Source organism: Manis pentadactyla, chromosome 3 (genome assembly GCF_030020395.1).
Source record: "Manis pentadactyla isolate mManPen7 chromosome 3, mManPen7.hap1, whole genome shotgun sequence".
In the NCBI taxonomy this organism is placed as follows: Eukaryota; Metazoa; Chordata; class Mammalia; order Pholidota; family Manidae; genus Manis; species Manis pentadactyla.
In genome coordinates, this window is record NC_080021.1 from 70,854,643 (window position 1) to 70,877,927 (window position 23,285).

The 23,285-nt window shown below is 41.1% G+C and overlaps 1 protein-coding gene across 2 annotated transcripts in view; it reads left to right on the plus strand.

Moving 5' to 3' along the window:
* UBXN2B (UBX domain protein 2B) overlaps window positions 1-23,285 on the plus strand; it is an 85,718-nt gene that overhangs the window by 57,636 nt on the left and 4,797 nt on the right. For both annotated transcript variants that reach the window (XR_008996295.1, XR_008996296.1), the window contains 3 exons: window positions 19,299-19,476; window positions 21,478-21,650; window positions 22,725-22,808. The gene's annotated coding sequence lies outside the window, so the exon portion shown is untranslated. The remainder of the gene's footprint in view (window positions 1-19,298; window positions 19,477-21,477; window positions 21,651-22,724; window positions 22,809-23,285) is intronic.

Here is a 23,285-nt window from a genome sequence, read left to right on the forward strand (position 1 = left end):
ATGGAGAAATGAATTTTGTATGTGGTTTAACCAAGTAACATCAAAAAAGATCATGCTGTCATCACAAGGGGGAAATTATAACTGTAGCATGGAGGAAGAAGCATGAGGCTAACATTGTGCCATGGAGAGTAAGGCCATCATCACCCTAGTTTATTGACCAAACTTAGCACCCCTAACAGAGGAAAGACAAGTTGTTTGTGCATTTCCTAATGGTTTGCCTGCAGTGTGCATGTATCACCTCTGTCACCTGAGTACTCTTGACTAGAACATTTAACTTGAATATTTCAAGTTTTTAAATGTAACTTCCACTTTATAGGAAATACATAGAAGAATAAATTAAAAAATAATCAGATGTATCCAGAAGATTAAACATATTATAGGATAAATTAGTCTCATGAAAAGACTCTACTGGATTAATGGAGAGGTAAGAAACTAGGCTAGTAGGACTGGAACCAAATCCTGATTGTGTAGACTGGCTGAAAATGATATTTTGAGGGCAACTTGTGAAATATGGACTGGGTATATAGAAATCAATGAATAATTTTGTGACATCTGATAATGCTTTTATGTAGAAAAACATTTTCATTAATGCATATTGAAGTAGAGTCTTTAAAAAATGTTAATGCTCATTAATACAAAAAACGTTTGTGGTGGTGGAGTATAGGCTTTGGAGACAGGCCTGGGTTTGACTTCTGACTTAACCGTTTACCAGCTAGTCAAGGCACCTAAATGCTGTGCCTTAGTTGCCTCATTATACTGTATGTACTTTTAATAGCTAATGGAATTATGAGATAATACATACTTTGGCAACTAACTACTGTACTTTTCCCACTAGCCTCCTGATGGTTGACCTGTTTTCTTCCACTAAACCTCTTCTTTGTTCCTCACTATTTTAAGCTTTCATTTGGTTTCATTCCTGCTTCCACTTGTGATTCTCTTGTTCTGTCTGTGTACCAGGAGAACTCACTGTGAAATTAGCCATTTTTATCCTATGTCCACTTCTCACTCCCACACTCTCATCCCTGCCCTTCCCTCTCCCTCTCTTTTTTCTGATTAAAGACCTACAAGAGAGAACAGTTATTTTTCTTGGATGATCCTATGCTTGTGATATCTTCAAATGTTCTTTATCTTACTCCTCAGTGGAGTCTGAGCCAGTTTGCCTGAAAGTGGTTTGTGTGAATGTTTGAATTACCTCAGCTGTCCACCCTCCAGTTCTCTTTCCAGTTTGGGCTCTGACTTCTGTCACTCTTAAGTTGTGGAGGGCCAGATGTGATGTCACCCCATAAGTGACATCACTAGATCCGGGCACCAGGAAGTGATATCACCAGGAAGTGAGATCACTGGAAACAGAAGTGACAACACCAGATATTAGATCAGTCCGGAAGTGACATCATTATGAGCCTGTGTATATAATTGGTGCTCAGAAAATAAAGTGCGTCACTTGTCTGCCATCAGCAGGCAGTGAACCTCCTGGTCCCAGTTTTGGCTTCCCTTTCTTTCTTGTATTTTCCTTAAGCTTTATTTTATGTGTTCCTTAAGCTCCTCATTCCCACTGCACTCAGGTTCAGCTGGTTTGTGGAGCTGGTCTCCACATGCAGTTGTTAGAAACAGCCATGACAAAGTCTTCTTTAACCTCTTCATTCTTAACCCAAAATCCTCATTGTGATCTTTACTCTTCAGATTTTTCACTTGCTGGTAATCGTGATTAACATCTGATCTCATGTATATTAATTTATATATAATGGGCTTTTGGACTTGTCCAGTAATTTATTCAGCTCTCATTTGATTGCAACTAATTGTCTTTCTCCCACCTGTCCTTCATTTACACATAATGAGTTCTTTCCCATACTTATTTCATCATACTAACTTTCCAATTCCTGTGCTTTCTGTAGAAAGAACAGAAACATTCTATTTTCTGGAGTAAATTCACCCAAGAAAACTGACTCTGATGAAGACTCAGTCTTGAAAGATAAAATGAAAATGATAACATGACAAAGGACATTCATTCCTTTTAAATTTCCTACTTAGTTCTTCAGGGATCTGAATACATAGGTCAGTATATCATTAGAGTCACTAATATGGGACAAACTGAGCTTTTTAGACAGGAAGTCTCCAGTGGTCCTCCCCATCCACTGCGTAACAAGTATGCTTTTCATCAACTCTGGGATGTCCATGTCACTTCCATGTAGCTTTGGTGGAACAAACATCATCCTGGGTCAGATTTAATCCCTAGCTCTCCCACTCTTCCTGAGTGGCCCAGAAAAGGGACTCAAGAGCCCCAGTGGCTTCATCTGTAAAATTAAATAAAAGTTAATAACCTCTAGAGTGAGAAAATTACAAGTTCTGTAAAGATACTTCCATATTTGTTAACTAGCTCACTCCAAAAGAGAGGATGTGCTAGGGAAGGTCCTCAAGAAGATGTGACCACTGACTGACCCTTTAGCTGGACCCCAGCTATCGGGACTCCCCACTTCCTCCTCTGTCCTTGGGTTGTGGGTTCTGCCTCCATCCCCCCCCACCCCCAATGCTGCCACAGTGACACAGCCTACAGATAGTGGTGAGGTGTTGAGAACATCTGGACAGTATACATGACTAAACCCAGTCAGGCTTCTATATAAACTTTAAAATTTGGTGGGTGGGTGCAGAGAACTACTTGCCTTGTAGCCACCCAAGACACATCCCCTATGTAAGTTTCCTTGCTTCTTAAACCTGCCGCTTACCAACCTGATGGCCTGCCCGTTTCTTAGATCTCTCTCTGCCCTCCAAGTATAGGGTTTTGGATTTCACCTGGGAGGCTCCTGAGGAGGTTAGTGAGCCAACAGAGAGAGGAGCAAATTGCTCTAGCAGCAGTAGCTATGGTTTCTCTTCCTTCTAACTTCTAGATGAGATGTGCTCTAACTTCCATTCCATGACCTATGGAAGTCAAAAGCCCTTTCCAACTTTATTCCACATTCACTTCGTTTCCATGAGCCTCATTGTTTTGCTGTTTATGAACAGTCACCCACTGCTACTTATATGCAGTTCCTACCTTCCTGAAAAATCAAAGCCCAGCAAAAACAAAACATTGCAGACAAGACCTTTCTTTTGGCAGCAAACTTAAGTAAAAGGTCAGCATAAACATAAGGAGCAGAACACACAAAGGATCAAGGCTATGTGCAGATGTAGTTTGGTTTCAGTGTTCCCAAATAGCTGTAGTGCTTGAAAAAAAACAGAAGACCTTGATAAGTACTGTTCAAGGTCTACTCTTATCAGCAAATGGCCTTGATCTTGGCTGCTGAGTCCAGAGTTGAACAGGCTATGTATATAACCTGCTGGCTTACGTTGGCTTAAGAGGCTTTACACTTCTTCAGTGACAAAACACTTGCCCTTTCTAAGCTTTCTAATATATATACAAATGCACCTTCATTTCTCATACTGATTTTTCATTTATCATACTGATATTTATGTCCATACAGATATAGTTATGAGTTTAACTACATTTTTGTGTAAACCTATTATTTATAAGCTTTAAAAAGTGTGCCATTTCAAGGTGAACAAAGCAAAGAGGGAAATAATATAAATTCAATTAAGACATCTCAGTAGAACCAACTTTGGGTCCTCCAGCTTTATTTGAGACATGTTTCTGAAACATTTATAGAACCTAATGTGTGACCAAAATCACATGAACCAAGGGTGAACTGGAGGGTGGAGTGGGAGAAAGTTCTTGCTAGTTTTCTCTGAACTTCAGTCAAGCAATCAACAAAAGCAGTGTGTCCCATGACTTCAGATGCTTGAAAAAAATTTTCAATTATGTTTCCATAGAAAAACATCCTGGCCATGCGCTCATCAGATTATGTTTTTGAAGCTGTGTATTTTTCAAATGTGCATGTCTCACTGAGTTTCTAGAGGAACGATGTGGTGTTTGGATGCAGCACAGCTTCCCTAGGAAAGAAAATGACTCTGCCTGAATCCTTGTTTTTATTCTACTACCTGCCATCAGTGAAACCTTTGACAAATCGCCTCTGTAAAATATTACACAATGTAACAAATGATAATATATCTATCAATTTAAGGACTTCTTTGATTTGTGAAATGGGGATCATTCCTTTCAATTGCTCTAAAATTTGTTTACATCTTGAATATTTTCTTAATTAAGATATCATTGATATACAATCTTATGAAGGTTTCACATGAGCGACGTTGTGGTTACTACATTCACCCATATTATCAAGTACCCCCACACACACCCCATTACACTCACTGTCCATCAGCATAGTAAGATGCTATTGAGTCACTACTTGTATTCTTTGTGCAACACTGCCTTCCCTGTGACCCCCTACATTATGTGTGTTAATCATAGTGCCCTTTAATACCCTTCTCCCTCCTTCTGCATGCACCCTCCCCAACTCTTTCCCTTTGGTAACCACTAGTCCTTCTTGGAGTCTGTGAGTCTGCTGCTGTTTTGTTCCTTCAGTTTTGCTTCATTGTTACACTTCACAAATGAGGGAAATCATTTTGGACTTGTCTTTCTCTGCCTGGCTTATTTCACTGAGCATAATACCCTCTAACTCCATCCATGTTGTTGCAGATGGTAGAATTTGTTTTCTTCTTATGGCTGAATAATGTTCCATTGTGTATATGTACCATCTCTTTATCCATTTATCTACTGATGGACACTTAGGTTGCTTCCATACCTTGGCTATTGTAAATAGTGCTGCAATAAACATAGGGGTGCATATGTATTTTTGAATCTGGGATCTTATTTTCTTCAAGTAAATTCCTGGAGTGGAATTCCTGAGTCAAGTGGTATCTCTATTTCTAGTTCTTTGAGGAACCTCCATATTGCTTTACACAATGGTTGAGCTAATTTACATTCCAACATGTAGAAGCGTTCCCCTTTCTCCATATCCTCACCAGCATTTGTCATTCCTTGTCTTTTGGACGTTGGCCATCCTAACTGGTGTGAGGTGATATCTCATTGTGGTTTTAATTTGCATTTCCCTGATAATTAGCAATGTGGAGAACTTTTCATGTGCCTGCTGGCCATCTGATTTTTTTCTTTAGAGAAGTGTCTGCTCAGATCCATTTTTTGATCAGGTTATTTGCTTTAGGGTGTTAAGGTGTGTGAGTTCTTTATATATTTTGCATGTCAACCCCTTATTGGATATGTCATTTATGAATATATTCTCCCATACTGTTGGATGCCTTTTTGTTCTACTGATGGTGTCATTTGCTGTACAGAGGCATTTTAGTTTGATGTAGTCCCCTGTGTTCATTTTTGCTTTTGTTTCCCTTGCCTGAGGAGATGCATTCAGGAAAAAGTTGCTCATGTTTATATTCAGGAGATTTTGTCTATGTTGACTTCTAAGAGTTTTAGGGTTTCATGACTTACATTCAGGTCTTTGATCCATTTCGAGTTTATTTTTGTGTATGGGGTTAGACAATAATCCAGTTTCATTCATTTGCATGTAGCTTCCATTTTTACCAACACCAGTTGTTGAAGAGGCTGTCGTTTCCCCATTGTATGTTCATGGCTCCTTTATCATATATTAATTGGCCATATATGTTTGGGTTTATATCTGGGCTCTCTAGTCTGTTCCATGCGTGTATGCATCTGTTCTTGTGCCAGTACAAAATTGTCTTGATTTTTGTGGCTTTGTAGTAGAGCTTGAAGTTGGGGAGCATAATCCCCCCAGCTTTATTCTTCCTTCTTAGGATTGCTTTGGCTATTCAGGGTCTTTTGTGGTTCCCTATGAATTTTAGAACTATTTGCTCTAGTTCATTGAATAATGCTGTTGCTATTTTGATAGGGATTGCATTGAATCTGTAGATTGCTTTAGGCAGGATGGCCATATCTATGAGCACAGGATGTATTTCCATTTATTGGTGTCTTCTTTAATTTCTCTCATGCGTGTCTTACAGTTTTCAGGGTACAGGTCTTTCAACTCCTTGGTTAGGTTTATTTCTAGATATTTCATTCTTTTTGATGCAGTTGTGAATGGAATTGTTTTCCTGATTTCTCTTTCTGCTAGTTCATTGTTAGTATCTATGAATGCAACAGATTTCTGTGTACTAATTTTGTATTCTCCAACTTTGCTGAATTCAGTTATTAGTTCTAGTAGTTGGGATTCTAGGGATTGCTTCTTTAGGGTTTTTTATGTAAAATATGTCATCTGCAAACAGTGACAGTTTCACTTCTTCTTTGCCTGTCTGGATGCCCTTTATTTCTTTGTGTTGTCTGATTGCTGTGGCTAGGATCTCCAGAACTATGTTGCGTAAAAGTGGGGAAAGTGGGTATCCTTGTCTTGTTCCCAATCTTAGAGGAAAAGCTTTCAACTTTTCACTGTTAAGTATAATGTTGGCTGTGGGTTTGTTATATATGGCCTTTATTTTGTTGGGGTACTTGCCCTCTATACCCATTTTGTTGAGAGTTTTTTATCATGAATGGATGTTGAATTTTGTCAAATGGTTTCAGCATCTATTCAGATGATCATGTGATTTTTGTCCTTTTTTTGATGTGGTGTATGATGTTGGTAGGTTTTTGAATATTGTACCATTCTTGCATCCCTGAAATAAACCCCACCTGATCATGATGAATGATCTTTTTGACATATTTTTGAATTCAGTTTGTTAATACTTTGTTGAGTATTTTTGCAGTTATATTCATCAGGGATATTGTTCTGTGATTTTTGTGTGTGTCTGGTGTCTCTGCCTGATTTTGGTATTAGAGTGATGTTGGCCTCATAGAATGAGTTTGGAAGTATTCCGTCCTCTTATACTTTTTGGAAAACTTTAAGAAGGATGTGTATTAGGTCTTCTCTAAATATTTGATAAAATTCACCAGTGATGCCATCTGGTCTAGGAGTTTTGTTCTTAAGTAGTTTTTTGATTACCAATTCAATTTCATTGCTGTAATTTGGTCTGTTCAGATTTTCTATTTCTTTCTGGGTCAGTGTTGAAAGGTTGTATTTTTCTAGAAAGTTGTCCATTTCTCCTAGGTTATCCAGTTTGTTATCTTGTAATTTTTCATAATATTCTCTAATGATTCTTTGCTATTTCTGTGGTGTCCATGGTGATTTTTCCTTTCTCATTTTTGATTCTATTTATGTGTGTAGACTCTCTCTTTTTTTCTTGATAAGTCTGTCTAGGGCTTTATCTGTTTTATTTACTTTCTCAAAGAACCAGCTCCTGGTTTCATTAATTATTTCTGTTGTTGAATTCTTTTCAGTTTTATGTATTTCTGCTCTAATCTTTATTTTGTCCCTCCTTCTACTCACTTAGGGCCTCATTTGTTCTTTTTCTAGTTAAATTAATTGTGAGTTTAGACTGTTCACTTGGGATTGTCTTTCTTGAGGTAAGCCTGTGTTGCAATATACTTCCCTCTTAAAATGGCCTTTGCTGTGTCCCACAGATATTGGGGTATTCAGTTGTTGTTTTCATTTGTTTCCTTATACTGCTTGATCTGTTTTTTTTGTGGGTTTTTTTTTTTGGTCATTGATCCATTGACTGTTTAGGAGCATGTTGTTAAGCCTCCATGTGTTTCTGGGCTTTTTTTTTCTTTGCATAATTTATTTCTAGTTTCATACCTTTGTGGTCTGAGAAGCTGGTTGGTACAATTGCAATTCTTCTGAATTTACTAAGGCTTTTTTTGTATCCTAGTATGTGATCTGTTCTGGAAAATGTTCCATATGCACTTGAAAAGAATGTATTCTGCTGCTTTTGGGTGGAGTGTTCGGTAGATATGTTAGGTCCATCTGTTCTACTTTGTTGTTCAGTGCCCCTGTCTCCATATTTTCTGAGTGGTTGATCTGTCTTTTGGAGTGAATGCTGTGTTGAAATCTCCTAAAATGAATGCATTGCATTCTATTTCCCCCTTTAATTCTGTTAGTATTTGTTTCACATATGAAGGTGCTCCTATGTTGGGTGAATAGATGTTTTTAACGGTTATATCCTCTTGTTGGACTGGCCCCTTTATCATTGTGTAATATCCTTTTTTGTCTCTTGTGACTTTCTTTGTTTTGAAGTGTATTTTGTCTGATACAAGTACTGCAACTCCTGCTTTTTCTCCCTATATGCATGAAATATCTTTTTTCATCCCTTCACTTTTAGGCTGTGTATGTCTTTGGGTTTGAAGTGAGTCTCTTATAGGCAGCGTATAGATGGGTCTCATTTTTTTATGCATTCTTTAACTCTATGTCTTTTGACTGGTGCATTCAGTCCATTTACATTTAGGATGATTATCAATAGATATGTACTTATTGCTATTGCAGGCTTTGGATTCGTAGTTACCAAAGGTTCAAGGGCAGCTTCTTTACTATCTAACAGTCTAACTTGACTTGCTTAGTTCACTATTTCAAACACAATCTAAAGGGGTTTTTTTTCCCCTTTCTTTTTCTTTCTCCTCCACTCTTTATATATTAGGTGTCATATTCTGTACTCTTTGTATATCTCTTGACTGAGTTTGTGGGTAATTGGTTTAATTTTGCATTTTTGTAGTAATTAAATGTTCTACTTCCTTTACTGTTTTTATATTTTCTGGTGACAGCTATTGAGCCTTAGGAGCACTTCCATCCATAGCAGTCCCTCCAAAATACACTGTGGAGACAGTTCATGGGAGGTAAATTCCCTCAACTTTTGCTTATCTTGAAATTGTTTAATCCATGCTTTGTATTTAAATGATAATCTTGCCAGGTAGAGTATTCTTGGTTTGAGGCCCTTTTGCTTCATTGTCTTAAATATATCATGCCAGTCCCTTCTGGCCTGTAAGGTTTCTGCTGAGACGTCTGATGAGAGCCTGATGGGTTTTCCTTTGTATGTGATCTTATTTCTCTCTCTGGCTGCTTTTAATAGTCTGTCCTTTTCCTTGATCTTTGCCATTTTAATTATTATATGTCTTGGTATTTTTTTCCTTGGGTCCCTTGTGTTAGAAAATCTGCATTCCATGGCCTGAGAGACTATTTTCTTCCCTAGATTGGGGAGTTTTCAGAAATTAGTTGTTCAAAGACATCTTCTATCTCTTTTTCTCTCTCTTCTTATGGTACCCTTATAATGGGAATATTGTTCAATTTGCTCATCTAATCTGCTTTTAAATCCTTCCAGTGTATGCTTCATATTGGGTACTGTATTTTTCAAAGTTTGTATCTCTTAATTGAAGTCCTCCCTGAGGTCTTGAATATTTTTCTGTAGCTCCATAATCATGTTTATGATTTTTATTTTGAAATATTTATCAGGAAGATTGGTGATTTCAGTTTCACTTAGTGTTCTTTCTGGTGTTTGAGGGATTTAGGTTTCTACCAGATTCTTTTGCTATTTCATATTCCTAATGATTTCTATGGAATAATAACTTTGTGTGGGCAGTGCCCTTTAGTGCCCAGAAGCTCTGTCTCTGGAGCTTCTGAGCACCTGGAGCAATGGTGGTTTGCAAGTGTGTGACACCAGTGCCTACTGGAAGGAAGGAGCTCTTCCTGTTGCCTGGCCACAGTGTTTACCTCCACTGCCAGGGCCAGGGGTTGAGCATGTAGGGATGAGCCTCTATGCTATGCCCTTGTAGCTGCCATAGGCAGGGCCACCCTCCAGCTGGCTTGGTGCTGTGGCGGGGGCAGCAGGTTTGTGAACCAGTGCCAGCCAGGAGGAAGGAGTGGCAGGTGGCATATCACAGTGGGGATCCTCAGCACTGCATTGCCAGCCAGGAGAATGGAGCACCTGAAGTTCTTGAACGTTCCCATCCTGCTGGCCTGAGTACACAGGGACAATTTTGTTCACATGTCCTTTCTCCTGAGCAGCAAGTTCTGTGTAATCCTTTCCCCTTTAGTGCCCCTCTTGCTATTGGAAAATCTTGAAAGTGCCTGCTTTTCTTTGATCTGGGTACCTGTTTTCCACCAATATCTGGAATCTCAGTCTTTTTAAGTATTCTGCCTGTCCCTGCCCTCTACCCCCACCAATCTCCAGAGCACCATGCAATGTGGGTTTGTGCTCCTTGAGGAGATCTCAGGAGTGGGTGTTTAGTAATTCTGGGTCTCCACTCCCTCCTTGCTCCACCCCTCCTCCTTCAGCCATGAGCTCAGATGAGGGGAAATCCTGGATCCTCCAGATCATGGCCCTGCCCCTCTACCTCTTTCCATGAGGTCTTCTCTGCACCCAGGTGTATGCTGTCTGTTGCAGCCCTCCCTCTAGTCGCTCCTGCAGGGCTAGTTGTACTTGCTGTACTTTCCTGCCACATGTGGTTCTGGGAGGAGGCTTCTGCCTCACATCCTATGCCTCCATCCTTTTCCACCTATACATCTTGAATATATTTTTAATAATTTTGAATTTGAATAAAAATTGTCACTATTGATAGCTGTCATGATCTTAGAGTCATCTCCTAAAACTCCTCTCAACATTTGATCACAATAAACATGCCGACTTAGAAGTCTACTTATTTCTTCCAAAGTAGGACCATAGGTAGATTGGTCCTTCTGAAGATTCTTCCATCTTTATAATACCTTGAGGACTTTTTGAGGGTTGTGACCAGGATGACAAGAGATGAAAAAAATATAGATGCGACATATTGGTCATTTATGTCCTTAGTTAAGTATTATTTGAATTTTTATTGGGATGAAATATCTTAGTGGTTTGGGCATATCCACGCTCATAGATGCATTTAACCTGTTGTACTCAGAAAGCAGGATTTCTGTGAGGGCAAGACTTCTTATAACCTAGGATTTCATAATGCCTCATCACTTCTGGTCAAACAAGTCACAGAGCCCACCCAGAGTCAAAAAGGGAGGGGAAATCAACCCCATCCTCAAAGAGGGGAGTATCACCTTAAGTCAGCTGCAATTTCATTTTCCAGAAACATCACTCTGAAACATTTTTATCTAAAAAGACATTTCAAAAAGCTAAGGTGGATTCTAAGATGACCTAGGCAGCTTTTGATCTAAGAGACAGAGAAATTCTTTGTTTTGGAATTAAGTATACCCAAACTGAATGTCATGTGTAATGAAGTAGTGCTAATGCCCTGTTTTGGTGATCAATTTTTCTTGTTACATGGCTTCAAAAAATGCCCATTCCAAGTTGGGATAAGTTATTTCATTAAAGTTGTGGGTGGTTGGATAGGAATAAGAAATAATTATTCCCAAAGCAATTAATATTGACATTTGTACCCCAAATACTGAATGTTAAAAATAATGGCACAGGGTCTGACAATTGTGTTGTTATCTACTTTAATAAACAACTAGCTTTCTTATTTTCAATCTAGTCTCTCTCAACTAACAGCTGAGGACCAGCTAAGCAGCTAATCAGCTGCTATTAAGTACACATCACCTGTGATGTTCACAGCTTTGCAGACAAAACAAGCAGGTTCTAGAACAACAACCTGAGCAGAAATGCTTCATCTTTTTAGAGCTACAGGTTACACAAATGTGCTTAGTCAGCTTTGGCACCAAGCCACTGACTGAGGTAACTCTCATGTGAACAGACCCTGTGGACAGTAGCTTCCCAGCAGGTGTTCCATGCAGAGGTAACTGGAGTGCAGACATAGTCAGCACTTGGCAAGCTGGCTGGAGGCTGGAACAGCAGAGCCCCCAGACCAATGACCTCCAGCTTCAAACAGGCCCATCCAGTTACCCCCATGTGCCTAAAATGAAATTATTTTCTATGTGTACCATGATGGGGGGAAAATTAAGAACCAGTCACCTGGATAGTAGCTGTCCTCAAAATTTAAAGTGTCCAGCCTGAAAGGTCATCTAGTCTAACTTAGCAACAAATTTATTTGTTTTCTAACAGTAAAGTTCAGAATATTGACCTCATTGGTTGATTTTTTTTTCTTTTGGTAAAATATTCATAACATAAGACTTACCATCTTAACCATTTTTAAATGCACAGTTTAGAAGTGTCAAGTACATTCATGTTGCTAGGCAACCAGTCTCCTGCACTCCTTCCATGTTATAAAACTGAATGTCTGTGCCCCTTAAACAGCAACTCCCCATTGCCCCTCCCCCAGCCCCTGGCACCCACCATTCTTTCTGTCTATGAATTGACTCCTCTAAGTAACTCATATCAGTGGAATACAGTATTTGTTTTTTTGTGACTGGTTTGCTTCTCTTAGCAAAATGTCCTCAATATTCATATGTGTTGTAGCATGTGTCAGAATATTTTTCCTTTTAAAGGCCAAATAATATTCCACTGCATGTATCTGCCACAGTTTGTTTAATCCATTGATGTTCTATGGATATTATTACTATTGATACAAACTTACTGGACTTCCTGGAGAAAGATCAGGGTAGCTAGAAGCCACTGCATATGATCTATATTCATTTACTCTCCCTTTTAAGTAAATGCACATACAGTTAACCCTTGAACAACATGGGGGTTAGGGACACTGACTCCCAGTGCAGTCAAAAATCCACATATAGCTTTTGATTCCACAAAACCTTAACTACTAATAGCCTCCTGTTGACTGGAAACCTTATCCCTAACAAACAGTAGATTCACACATATTTTATGTTACAGGTATTATTTCTTATATTATTGCAGTAAGCTAGGGAAAAGAATTTGTTTTTTCAAATTATCACAAATCTATAAAAATGTTTCCATACATCAGCCACAATATTTGATTTTTTCTTTGCCTTGGTAATGTGTAACAGATGTTACAAAATAAAAAAAGGCAAAAATTATTAAACTCTTTTCCAGGCCAAAGGCCTTAAGTGTCTGTGACATTGAACAACATACCTTTTGTAGTTGGATTCACTATGGGATTGTATTAGGGAGGTCTCTTGGTTGCCAAGGACTCACTGGGTATCTCACAGAATCCAAAGAGTAGGAAGGAGAGGATTTATTTGAGCTACAAGGATAGCCAGACCCTGGAACTCAAAAGGAACTAGGACCTTCTCTTCTACACCTGCTTCTGTTGTGTCTATCAGCCTTTTCCTTCTCTCTCCATGCACACCAGCCTTCTCTACATGACAGAAAATGCAACTTCAGGACCTAACCGGTCCTTGATGACCTTCAGGACCAGATTGACCTCAACAGATTTCAGGGAGCATAGTCTCCCCAGAGCCTGCTTCAGATGTGACAATGAGGATAATATACACCCTGCCAGAGGGTGTATCCAAGGGCTCCAGAGAACACAGACTGAACCCTTCCAGAGAATATGATCAGGACCTAAAGGACCTCACACACTGCCAGGGAAGAGAACACTGACAACACCTGCCTTGTGAGACCATCTTTGCTGTGAAATGGGAGTTGTTACTGCAGCTATCCATGCCTTCCTACACACGTCCTTAGCTAGGACGTGCCAGAAGCAGAAATGCTTTGTGGGCTCATCTTCCTGTAGTGTCTCTAATGATACAGCTCTCCTTTGTCCCAATCTTCATTTCCTGTCCTTCCCCTCTTCCACTCATGAATGACTCAGGGCATGAAGTAAAAGCCTTGCTCCTCCCTTTCGTCACTATTTCTATCAAACCCAGAGGGAGTACCTCAGATCCTTCTTTCCATAGAAAGAATTCCTTCACCCTTTAATCAATGCCTAGAAGTTGAGATGTAGCTTTCAGTTTGCTACCATCTTTGGCATGGTAGTACTGCTCTTCGGTAATCTGGCCCTGCTAGGACTCCAAAATGTCTACATGTCCCCAGCCTAGGCAGTAGAGCTGAGGAAAAAAATACTCCCATCCCACAGATACCTGTTACTGAACATCTGCCTTTCCTTCATGCAACAACAACAGGTCTTTGGGGCTTTGCACTGGGGCCTTCAGTGTTCAGATCATTACTTGACTGCCAGTTATTTAATTTCTCTAAGTCTTAGTTTCCTCATCTGTCAAAAAAGATAACCATAGTACATACCTCATGGGGTGGTTCTGAGGGTTAAATGAGACAATCCATGAAATCCTCAGCATGGTGTCTAACACACAATAAGCGTGCAATAAGCTTACTATTAATAGCAGTCTCAGTTCAAAATATTGGATGGAATAGACACCTGAAATTTCAATCTGACTTAATAAATCGAGAGGTCTCATTTCAATCTACAGAATTCCTATGTCACTTCCCATCACTAAATTTCATTAATTATAGTAATCTCTAGGTGATTTATATCTCTGTTTTCCTGAACACATGGGTTGGGGTATGGAGTGAAGGTCATAAAATCTTTAAAATCCTCATACTGCCATGATTTGAAGAAGACCTATCTTGGGAGGTGTACCTCTTTGCCTATGTGGTGGTCTTCTTTAAGAAACTGTAGGCCGGCCTCTAACCCCTCTTGTTCCTACACTTCCCAGGCTGGCAGGCACTTCACAAGAGTATTCTCCATGCTTTCTTTGCTGGCAATTGCATGGTTTTCAGGTCTGCTGGGGCGGCATAGCTGTACTCTAAGGTCAATAATGATTTGCAAAGATATGTTTACTTTGACTTTAGTTCTATTGGAATTCTGTAACCTTGGACAGTTCTCAAATATATTTTGAACAGTTCTCAAATATATTTTTTCTGAAGGGCAAAGTCAAGAGATTCCCCATCCCCTAATTTCTCCTCAGGAATAAAGATAGGGACCAGCAGAAGGCTGATGCTCTTTCAGTTCTGAGAATTTGGACTTGTAGAACTCTTCACGGTGAGATTTTTTTCTTCATCTGAGGCTGTCTGCCAAGAGAAGGAAACTCCAGCTATGCGCTGCTGGGACAGCCATTATAGTTCCCACTCTTGATGTTGACCCATTTTCTTTTTCCTTCAGTACCACCTTTTTCTGGATAATGCACTTAACAAATATATTACCTATTATGTAAACTAATACAGGAAGTTCTCATTTTTATCCCCATAATATTCTGAAAGCATTAAGAAAACCCATGTAATAATAATGAAAACTTATGTTAGGCTTACTTCATGCCAAGCAGTGTTTTAAGCACTCATTTTTTTCCTCATAACAGCTCTATAATCCCCTTCCTCAGAGTGAGGAAACTGAGGCACAGAGAGATCAAGATCATGAGGCTAATAAGTAGTAGAGCAGAGAAATGAATGCAGGTGTCCTGGTTCCAGAATGTGAGTTCCCAGCCAACCTCTAAAATGGCCTGCAGCGCTCCCTGCCTTCTGGTATTCATGCCCTTGTGTGGGAGCTGGAAGTCATGACTTGCTTCTAACAGAGCATAGCAGAAGTGATGGACTGTTACTTCTGAAGTTAGATTATAAAAAGACTGCAGGGTCCATGTAGGGACTCCCTCTTGCTGTCCCTTGTGTGACTCATCCTGGAGAAAGCCAGCTGCCGCGGTGTGAAGCAGCGTTGTGGAGAAAACCACACAAGTAAACTTGGGTGCAGATTTCTAAGGTCTGCCAAGAACTACATGAGCAAGACTGGAAGCAGCTCCCTCGGCCCCAGTCTGGCCTTGATATGACTGCAGTCTCAGCAAAGACTGAGCTACAGGCACCCAGCTAAATGGTCTGGTTCCTGGCCCACACAAACTGTGAATTCCTGTTTGTTGCTCTAAGCTACTGCATTTGAAGATCATTTGTTATATAGCAGTGATACAACCACTAAATTATACTGCCAGATTTTGTTGTTTGTTTTAAGCAATATAAGATATTACAATGAAAAGTCACGTTTCTTAGTAAGGCCTGTAGTTGGTGAGGTCCCTTGGCTATTTGTGGAGCCTGTGTTGATTGCTGACACCAAGCAGTTCCTTATTCATGTTCAAGCAGAATTATTTCTATAACAATTTCATTTCTTGATGGTTTTGTTTTTTAATGTGTTAAAGTGTGGGGTAAATGGCAGAATTTCCAGAATCTCCCACCTAGTCTTAGTCCATTTACATACCAATGGATGTTTCAGAGCCTCTGGTGGATCCAAGGCAAGGGGTAGAGGGAAAACATCCATTCTCTCCTCCCCACTGCTCTTGGTACCTAATTGGTCTGTTGCCAGTCAGTCACCATGGCCCCGCCCATGGAGTTTCTGCCAGAAGGGCAGGCAGAGAAGGAGGGTACTCATCTGTGGCCAGAGGGGATGGACACACGGGATCCTGTCTAACAAACCTGAGTGACTAAAAGAAAGAAAAACTCTTTCTTCCAACCTGCCCTTTTCCTTGACTTACTTTGGTTTCATTGGATTCATAGAGGACCCACCCCAGGCCAAGAACACCCTCCCCCCTGGAGCTACACAAACACTTTCAGAAATTCTAACTGTATTTACTGCCTCCCTTTATCTCTCTAAGAAATCCATGTGTCATGGGCCCCTTGGTGGAATTATGTGACAGCTTCTGTCTAATGAGGTGTGATCATGCCATGCAGCACAGGCCCCATGAGCTTGGGCAGTGCAGAAGAATCCTCCTTGGTGATTACCCTAGTCTACCCTCCCTATCAGGCCTGTCAGTGTCTTCCTTTTTTTCTTTCTTCTTCATCTGTGTGTGTCTTTGTATTGGAAATTCATTTGCTATCTTCTCATCTGGCTCAAGTGAACATATTCTGACCAGGAAATAGCTTCTGAGATTCCTACAAAATTATCAAATTATTTTCATCTGGGTTCATTAATTTATTTTGATATTTAATCAGTTTAGCCTAGAAATACTGAGGAGCTATACTATGATCTGGTCCATCCAACTTGCACATTTAATCAATACATTTGGAGCATAGGGACCTCTTTAAAATATTTGTCAATAAAAATAAAAGCTAAAGGGTGTATTTAATCTGTGAGTTTTCATGCTTTCTTTCTTAAGGCTTTGCCCCATAGTCATGAGAGGGTCCCATAGAATCTTCCTTTGAGCATTTGATATCACAGTGTTGGACATTCAGGAAGGTCCCCCTACTATCTATAACATGTAGTGATTTGTAGTTTTGCCAACTGGTATTGATGTACAGTGGTGAGGCTCTCACCTAGCAGGTAAACTCCTGGCCATCAGCCCAGCATCAACAACTTAATTATTTGGGGCAGGCATATTATGTAGGAATCATGTTACAGTGGATTTATAAGTTGAGGTGGTTGTAAAAATACATCTCTAAGTGCCAAGGGGGTACTTAATCTTTTTGTTGTTATTTTTCTCCTGTTTCTTCTCCGTGTCCTTTGGCTTGCATAATTTTTAGTTTTCCAACTAATGTGGAGATTTGTCATTTGAAAATACTTTCTCCCTGTTCTTATTTTGTATGGATGCAAAGCATTACTTATATTGTGTGTGTGTGTGTGTGTGTGAACTTGCCGATGCACGTGTGTGTGTTAACTGTGCCATATTTGGGCAAGGCTTCAGTTTTCTACATTTTTACTGATCAGCCTTGCTACTGCCCTTAAGTGACTTTAGACTCAAAGGCTATCTGATTTACCAAAGATACAGCAGTGGTTACATCATTTCACCAGAGGTAACCAAGGTGAATACTTTGCAAACAACTGTTGACTCTAGATCTGCCAAAGTTTCAAACGCCATGAGACAGCATTGGAGGAGTTCCAGTGAGAGTTGTTGGTTTGGTTTGGAGCACTAAGCTCCTGGGTTGCTTTGCAGGATTTATATGGCACATGACAGTGGGTAAAGGCAAAAGAATTTTGATAAATAAAGCAAACAGCTTCAAAAAAACAACCTTTGGTGTTTTGTAAAAGCCGTCAGATAGAGGAGGCAAATGCCCTGTCCCTGAAACAGGGCCAGCCCCCAGAGAGCACTGTCCCCAGACCTGACTGCAGGACCTTAGGAAGGTATCCTCACTTGTCTGTAAGATTGTCAACCATCGGCCACTTGACATCAGCTGCTATAGGAGGGAGTCCGTGCATTCTGCAATTAGAGGTTACTTTAGACACCCAAACCCTGTTAAGTACCACATTATTTTTAAATCCAACCTTAGGTATGTGTGGTGTTGGAATTAGATCCACCTGGGATTCTGAAATGATAGGGCTGCACATGAACACCTTAAGGGCAGGGATGGTATTTTCTTCTTGGTAAATCACCATTCTGAGCACTGTGGTTGGGCAGCCTGAGCTCCCAGCTGCCCATATGAATGAAAGTTGGACATTTTGAGAAGAGACACAGGCCACCAAGGATAAATCTCACTTTATAATGCTGCCTTGCCTTGTTCTCAAGTGTCAGACTCAAATAATGTTGAATTCATCCTGCAGTTCAATGCAGGTCATTCTGGTTGGATGAATTCTATAGGCTCTGGCTAGTTACATTACTTCTTATCCGTTGGCTTCTAAGGGACCCACTGCCTGAAGGTAAAATACAAGGTGAGGCTGAATGTTGCTCTGCAGTCCCAAATCACCTGCTTACCCAGTAGAAAACAGGAGTGGGGAAGGCCCTAGATATGCATAGATATTTATGTTTTCTTTCTTACTCTAGAGTTGGAATGAATGAATGGGTAAGCTGACCAGTAAGCAACAAGAGTCAGGGTCAGACCAAGTCAACTATCTATGTTCTTACAGGAGAGCTGAACACTGAGTGGGAGAAAGGGTGGAGAAGGGCTGTTGCTGGTGGTTCTCAACCCTTCCTTCCTGGTTCTGAACAGATCAGTCCAGTCTTGGGGTTGCACACTTCTTACAGCAATGAGCAGACACCATCCTTACTGGAATGTTTCCCTGGAGGATCTCACTCCTACTCCCATGCCCACAAACAGCTGATCAAAGTATTCCTAAGAGGAATTCTGAGAAATGCTATTTTCTTCACTTTGCTGCATGTCAGTGTTTTCTGTTACCCCTCATGGATTGACTACCAGGACAGCTGGTCAGCTCACCCCCTCACTTGATTTTGATTTAGATGTAGCTGAAGTGCAACATGGAAAAGTAGGCTGAGGTCTGGGAAACAGAAAATTCAGATTAGCTGCTTGTGAAGTTGTTCCAAATTTTTGGAGAGGAAGACACATAGCGGACTATTAGGAGTAAATTAGCACATGGGACTAGCTGGGTTTAAAATTTTTTTTAACTTTATGAAAGTATCAGGGAAGATCAGAAAGGAAATAAACAAGGAAAGAAACATAAAAATAGGCAATTTCAGCATTAGAAAAGGAAGGGGTGTGCCCACAGTGTAATGACTTAACATGACATGTGAGTGACATTTATCTCACTGAAACAACATCCATCGGGCCAGGCAGCCCTTACCCATCACACGCTTGTCCCCACACAGGACCTGAGGCCACCATGGCAAGGGAGAAGAGAACTGGTGCACCTTGAAGGAGGTTTTTAAAAGCCAGGCTGGGAATGGCTTATAACACTTGCAACCGCTTCTGTTAGCCAGACCCCAGATATTTGGCCCCACCCAACTGCAAGAGAAGCCAGGACATACAGTGTCCCTGTGTACCGAGGAAGAGGACTATGAAATGGAATTTGATGACCCCATCGCATGGTCTCTGCAACCCTTCTGATCCCCTAGTAACAGTTCCATTCTTCTGCTTCTTCACAGGATGCACTCACCCTCTTCCCAAGGGAGATATCCTAGAGTACCCTCAGTCCCACACCCAGCTAAAGTTTGGGGTCTCTGGCATAGACTCCATCACATCAGAGATGCCTCTTCTTGACCTGGAGCTGTATGAACTATGAAGATACACACTTGACTGATAAGCCGGGTGGAGAAGCGGTGGGTAAGTGCAAAGAAACACTCCCATTTAGGACAGGGAAGCAAGGGAGGGGTACAGCCGTTGCTGCTCAGCAGCCATTCTGAGCTCTCCCTGCAACACACCACAAAGACCTTTGTAGCATGGGTGGGGGATGCCTTGATGCATCCTGGGTTACACCGGGGGTGCAAGACTTGGCCAGTGTTCTCTGCCCGTCAAGTCTGAAATGGGCCCTGGGAAGTTTGCCCTTCCTGGGTGTGGCACAGCCATCTCCAAGATTCAAGACTTAAGATAGGATAAACGTGCCCTTCGTGGAGCCTGTGTGTGATGACATTGGTGTTTAGGGCCCTAAGGAAGACGTACAGTTCAGAAGGCTGAGAATTGAGGTTCCTTCATTACCCTCTCCCACACCAAACAAAAGTCTGGTCAGGCTAATTCAGGAGCCCGAACCCCACAAGATGGCTTCTAGCTCTCAGCTTCCCAACCACTGCTCTGTGTGCCCTGCTCTGTTCACGTGGCACACTGGCAACAACAGCCCCTTTAACTTTCTTCTTGCTTCCTCTCGCTTTCCCTACTTGTAAGGGCAGAATTGTGTCCCCTCAAGTTTTTTTGTTGAACCCTTCACCCCCAGTACCTCAGGATGTGACTGTACTTGGCCACAGGGACTCTAGAGAGGACTAACTAAGGTTAAATGATGCTGCATGGGGAGGACTGAATCACATGTGACTCATTCCTTATGTGAAGGGGAAGACACCACAGGGGTGTGCACACGCAGAGGAGAGACGTGTGAGAAGGGGGCCCTCTGCAAGCCAAGGAGAGAGGCCTGAGGAGAAATCGACCATGCCAGCACCATGGCCTGGGATTCTGCCCCCCAGAACTGTTTAGCCCCACGGTGGTTTGTTACAGAGGTCCTAGAAAACTATACACTGGCTGTCTCGTTTCCTCGAATTCTTTATGTGCCCCTGGCCTGCTCCCCTCCACCTTCTCACCATTAGTGACACAGCCGAATGTAAAGTAAGCAAATGGATACCCTATGAGGTAAAGTTAGAAATAACCTTCTGCCTCTTGTTTGCCTCAGCTGCAAAATAAGTGAGCATCCATAATGGAGGCTGGGATTCTAAACCACCTCCTGAAAAAGCCTCTCCTGTGAAAGTACCTGGATGACCCCACAGTGTCTTCATGTTCCATCCCCATCCTCTTTTAAGACATATTCTTTCAAGATGAATTAAGTCTTTCTTACTTGATTAAAAATATTTTTATTTCAACAGCATTTCCCCCGTCTTTCCTTTTGCATTGCAAAGTTGTTCTAAACAAAATGACCCATACAATGTTATGGATTTTTTGCTTATTTCTCTGGGAGTTTAAGTCCCATTTATAACACACTTTCTTTAATAAAATATGTCTGAGTTCCAAAAATCTTTGAGCATACTGCTTATAAATTGGGACAGTCTAAACATATTTGAATTGAAAAAGTCATAAATCTTGATACTATTTCTTTGGCAATAAATATTATAATGCAAGTAGCTTGGCCTAATTATAATAAAAGCAGAAATCTCAGAGGTGGCAGGCATTACAGCTCCACCTCTAGCCCCAGAAAACTGTACTAACAGGTTATCTCATCTGTAACTGCACTAGAATGGGTTATCTCATTTTGCAACCAGCAAAGTCCTGATTATACCCAAAAATAGGCCTGGACCTTCAGCAGACTGAACATTTCTGAAACTTCACTTAATAACAAGAGAGTATAAATATAGAGCATTCCATAAATTCGTAACTAATAGGAGGATGCAGAGTTCTGTATGCTACCACCCAGCCTCAGCTGCCCTTCTATCTCTGACACAGCGGACCGGCTGCCTGTGTCTCTCTCTGAGATGCAGCAGCAGGCTGCTCAGCTGTGCAAATTGCTGAGCCCCTCTCCGCCTCCACTTTATTTTGCAAATAGTAAACCCAGCTTATCACGCAACGTGGGCCTGAGCCCAGGTTAGCTGTGTTCTCAATTCTGTGTGTAACTCTTTCCCAATATTTTAGTAGCGTGGGAGTTCAATAGAGAGAAGCAGAAAGGACTGCCAGCAAAACAGCCAAATAAAGTATTTGCACCTTGTTGGAGCCTGCGTGAAGGAGAACAGAGACCCCAGAGGGCAAAACACCTCCACACGAACCATCCTATGCGTCACTGCTTTCAAACAATTGAGCTCCTACATGTAAGTCACCAGTTGGGAGTTTTGGTGAGCTGTACAACCGAATAAAATGCAATCACTCTCCTTGTTTGGTTGGCATTCCCAGGACTCACTCCAAAAATTGGTGAAGTAAAGGCACTTCAGCCACATTTCTGAAAAACAGACTGCTGACTCTGCTGGGGGGCCGTGTTTCCACGGCTAGAGCACTCCCAGGGCGCCTGCCCTCACGTCACAGGCACCACCCTCCCCAGGGACGGCCCTTGCAGACACACTGTGTCACCTGGCATGCTGACTCCCTCAGGGAGGTTATCACCAGTCTCCAGGGACTTTCTGCAGAATCACAGTCTCACTACCACACACTAAGAAAAATTCTGAAGAAAATTTGTTTCCTATACATATATCCCTACATGTATATATTTTTATGTTTTAAAAGAACAATTTCTGGAAAAGTAAAGAAAATGTTACATTTAGATGTAGTGTTGGTGGTAGTGGGAAGATAATGAACACCCTGTCTACTCCCTCCTGGTTCGCTCATCCCTTTGTCCTCCCTGAAGTGTCAGAGGATCCAGAGATAAAGCCCCAAATTGGAAACTTAAAAGGAAAATAAATTATAGATGAAAACCCCAACTAAAATCATTTTAAAGCCATCCTTGTTGGTGAAAGCCAATGTGGCAAAGTGTGAATAGTTGGTGAATGTAGACGAAAGCAGAAGTTGTTCATTGTGCCCTTTAATCTTTTCCCAGGGTTTAAGACTGCAAAACAGCAACTGAGGAAGGGGATGTCCTTTCCCCTGTAGCCTCCCTTCTCTCATTAACACTTCCTCTCAAACTCTTATAATTCCTAAAACTCTCATTCTTTTAATCCATAATAAATTGCTCTAGACCTTTTAAGTGTTGCATCTCTCTCATAATTAACTTTGCAACAAATTGCTGGGTGACTTTCACCAGGAAATTGATCTTCAGCAAATGGAGTTGAGGATACCAGACATTGCTGGTGATACTTTTTTCAATAAAGTTGGGGACTTTGTAAGAATCTAATAATGTTAAGGTTTATGAGTATTTTTTATCTTTCTAATTGTTTTCATGTATAACTTTATAGGTCAAGAAAAGGACTTTGCAGAGTCCATGAAACCTAATACCTCTAGTTCGGAGGGTGAGGACTTGAATGTGAAATGTTCAGCAGGTAAGTCAGCATTTGCTGTGTACACAGGTTTCCAGACCCTGGCCTGCCCTGTAACTTGCTGTGCACTCTTTGTAACAAAATCACTTCTCTTTCAGCAGATGTTGGTTTCTAGCTAAAATGAGAGCTAAGACTAGATTATTTGAATAGTCTGTGATGTTCTACAAAGCATCAGTGCCGCAGTCTTGGTGCCACTTCCTAGGTCCCGGACTCAGAATCGATATCAACTCGGTGGTGTGGGGAAGACGCTGTTGAGTACCAGTCCTAAGAACAACGTGAAATTCCACAATTAATAAGTCTAACATATTGGTAAGTTGGAGGAGTACCTTCTATTGCCTGTGTGAAGGGAGTGTAGTCCACCATTGCAGTGCTGAGTTTGGTTATACAGTAGCTCCACACAGGGGCAGAGTCAGTGCAAAGTGGGGCTCTGCAGCATCCTGGGACCCTGAGCCAGCTGAGTGTGCCAACACCTCACCCTCC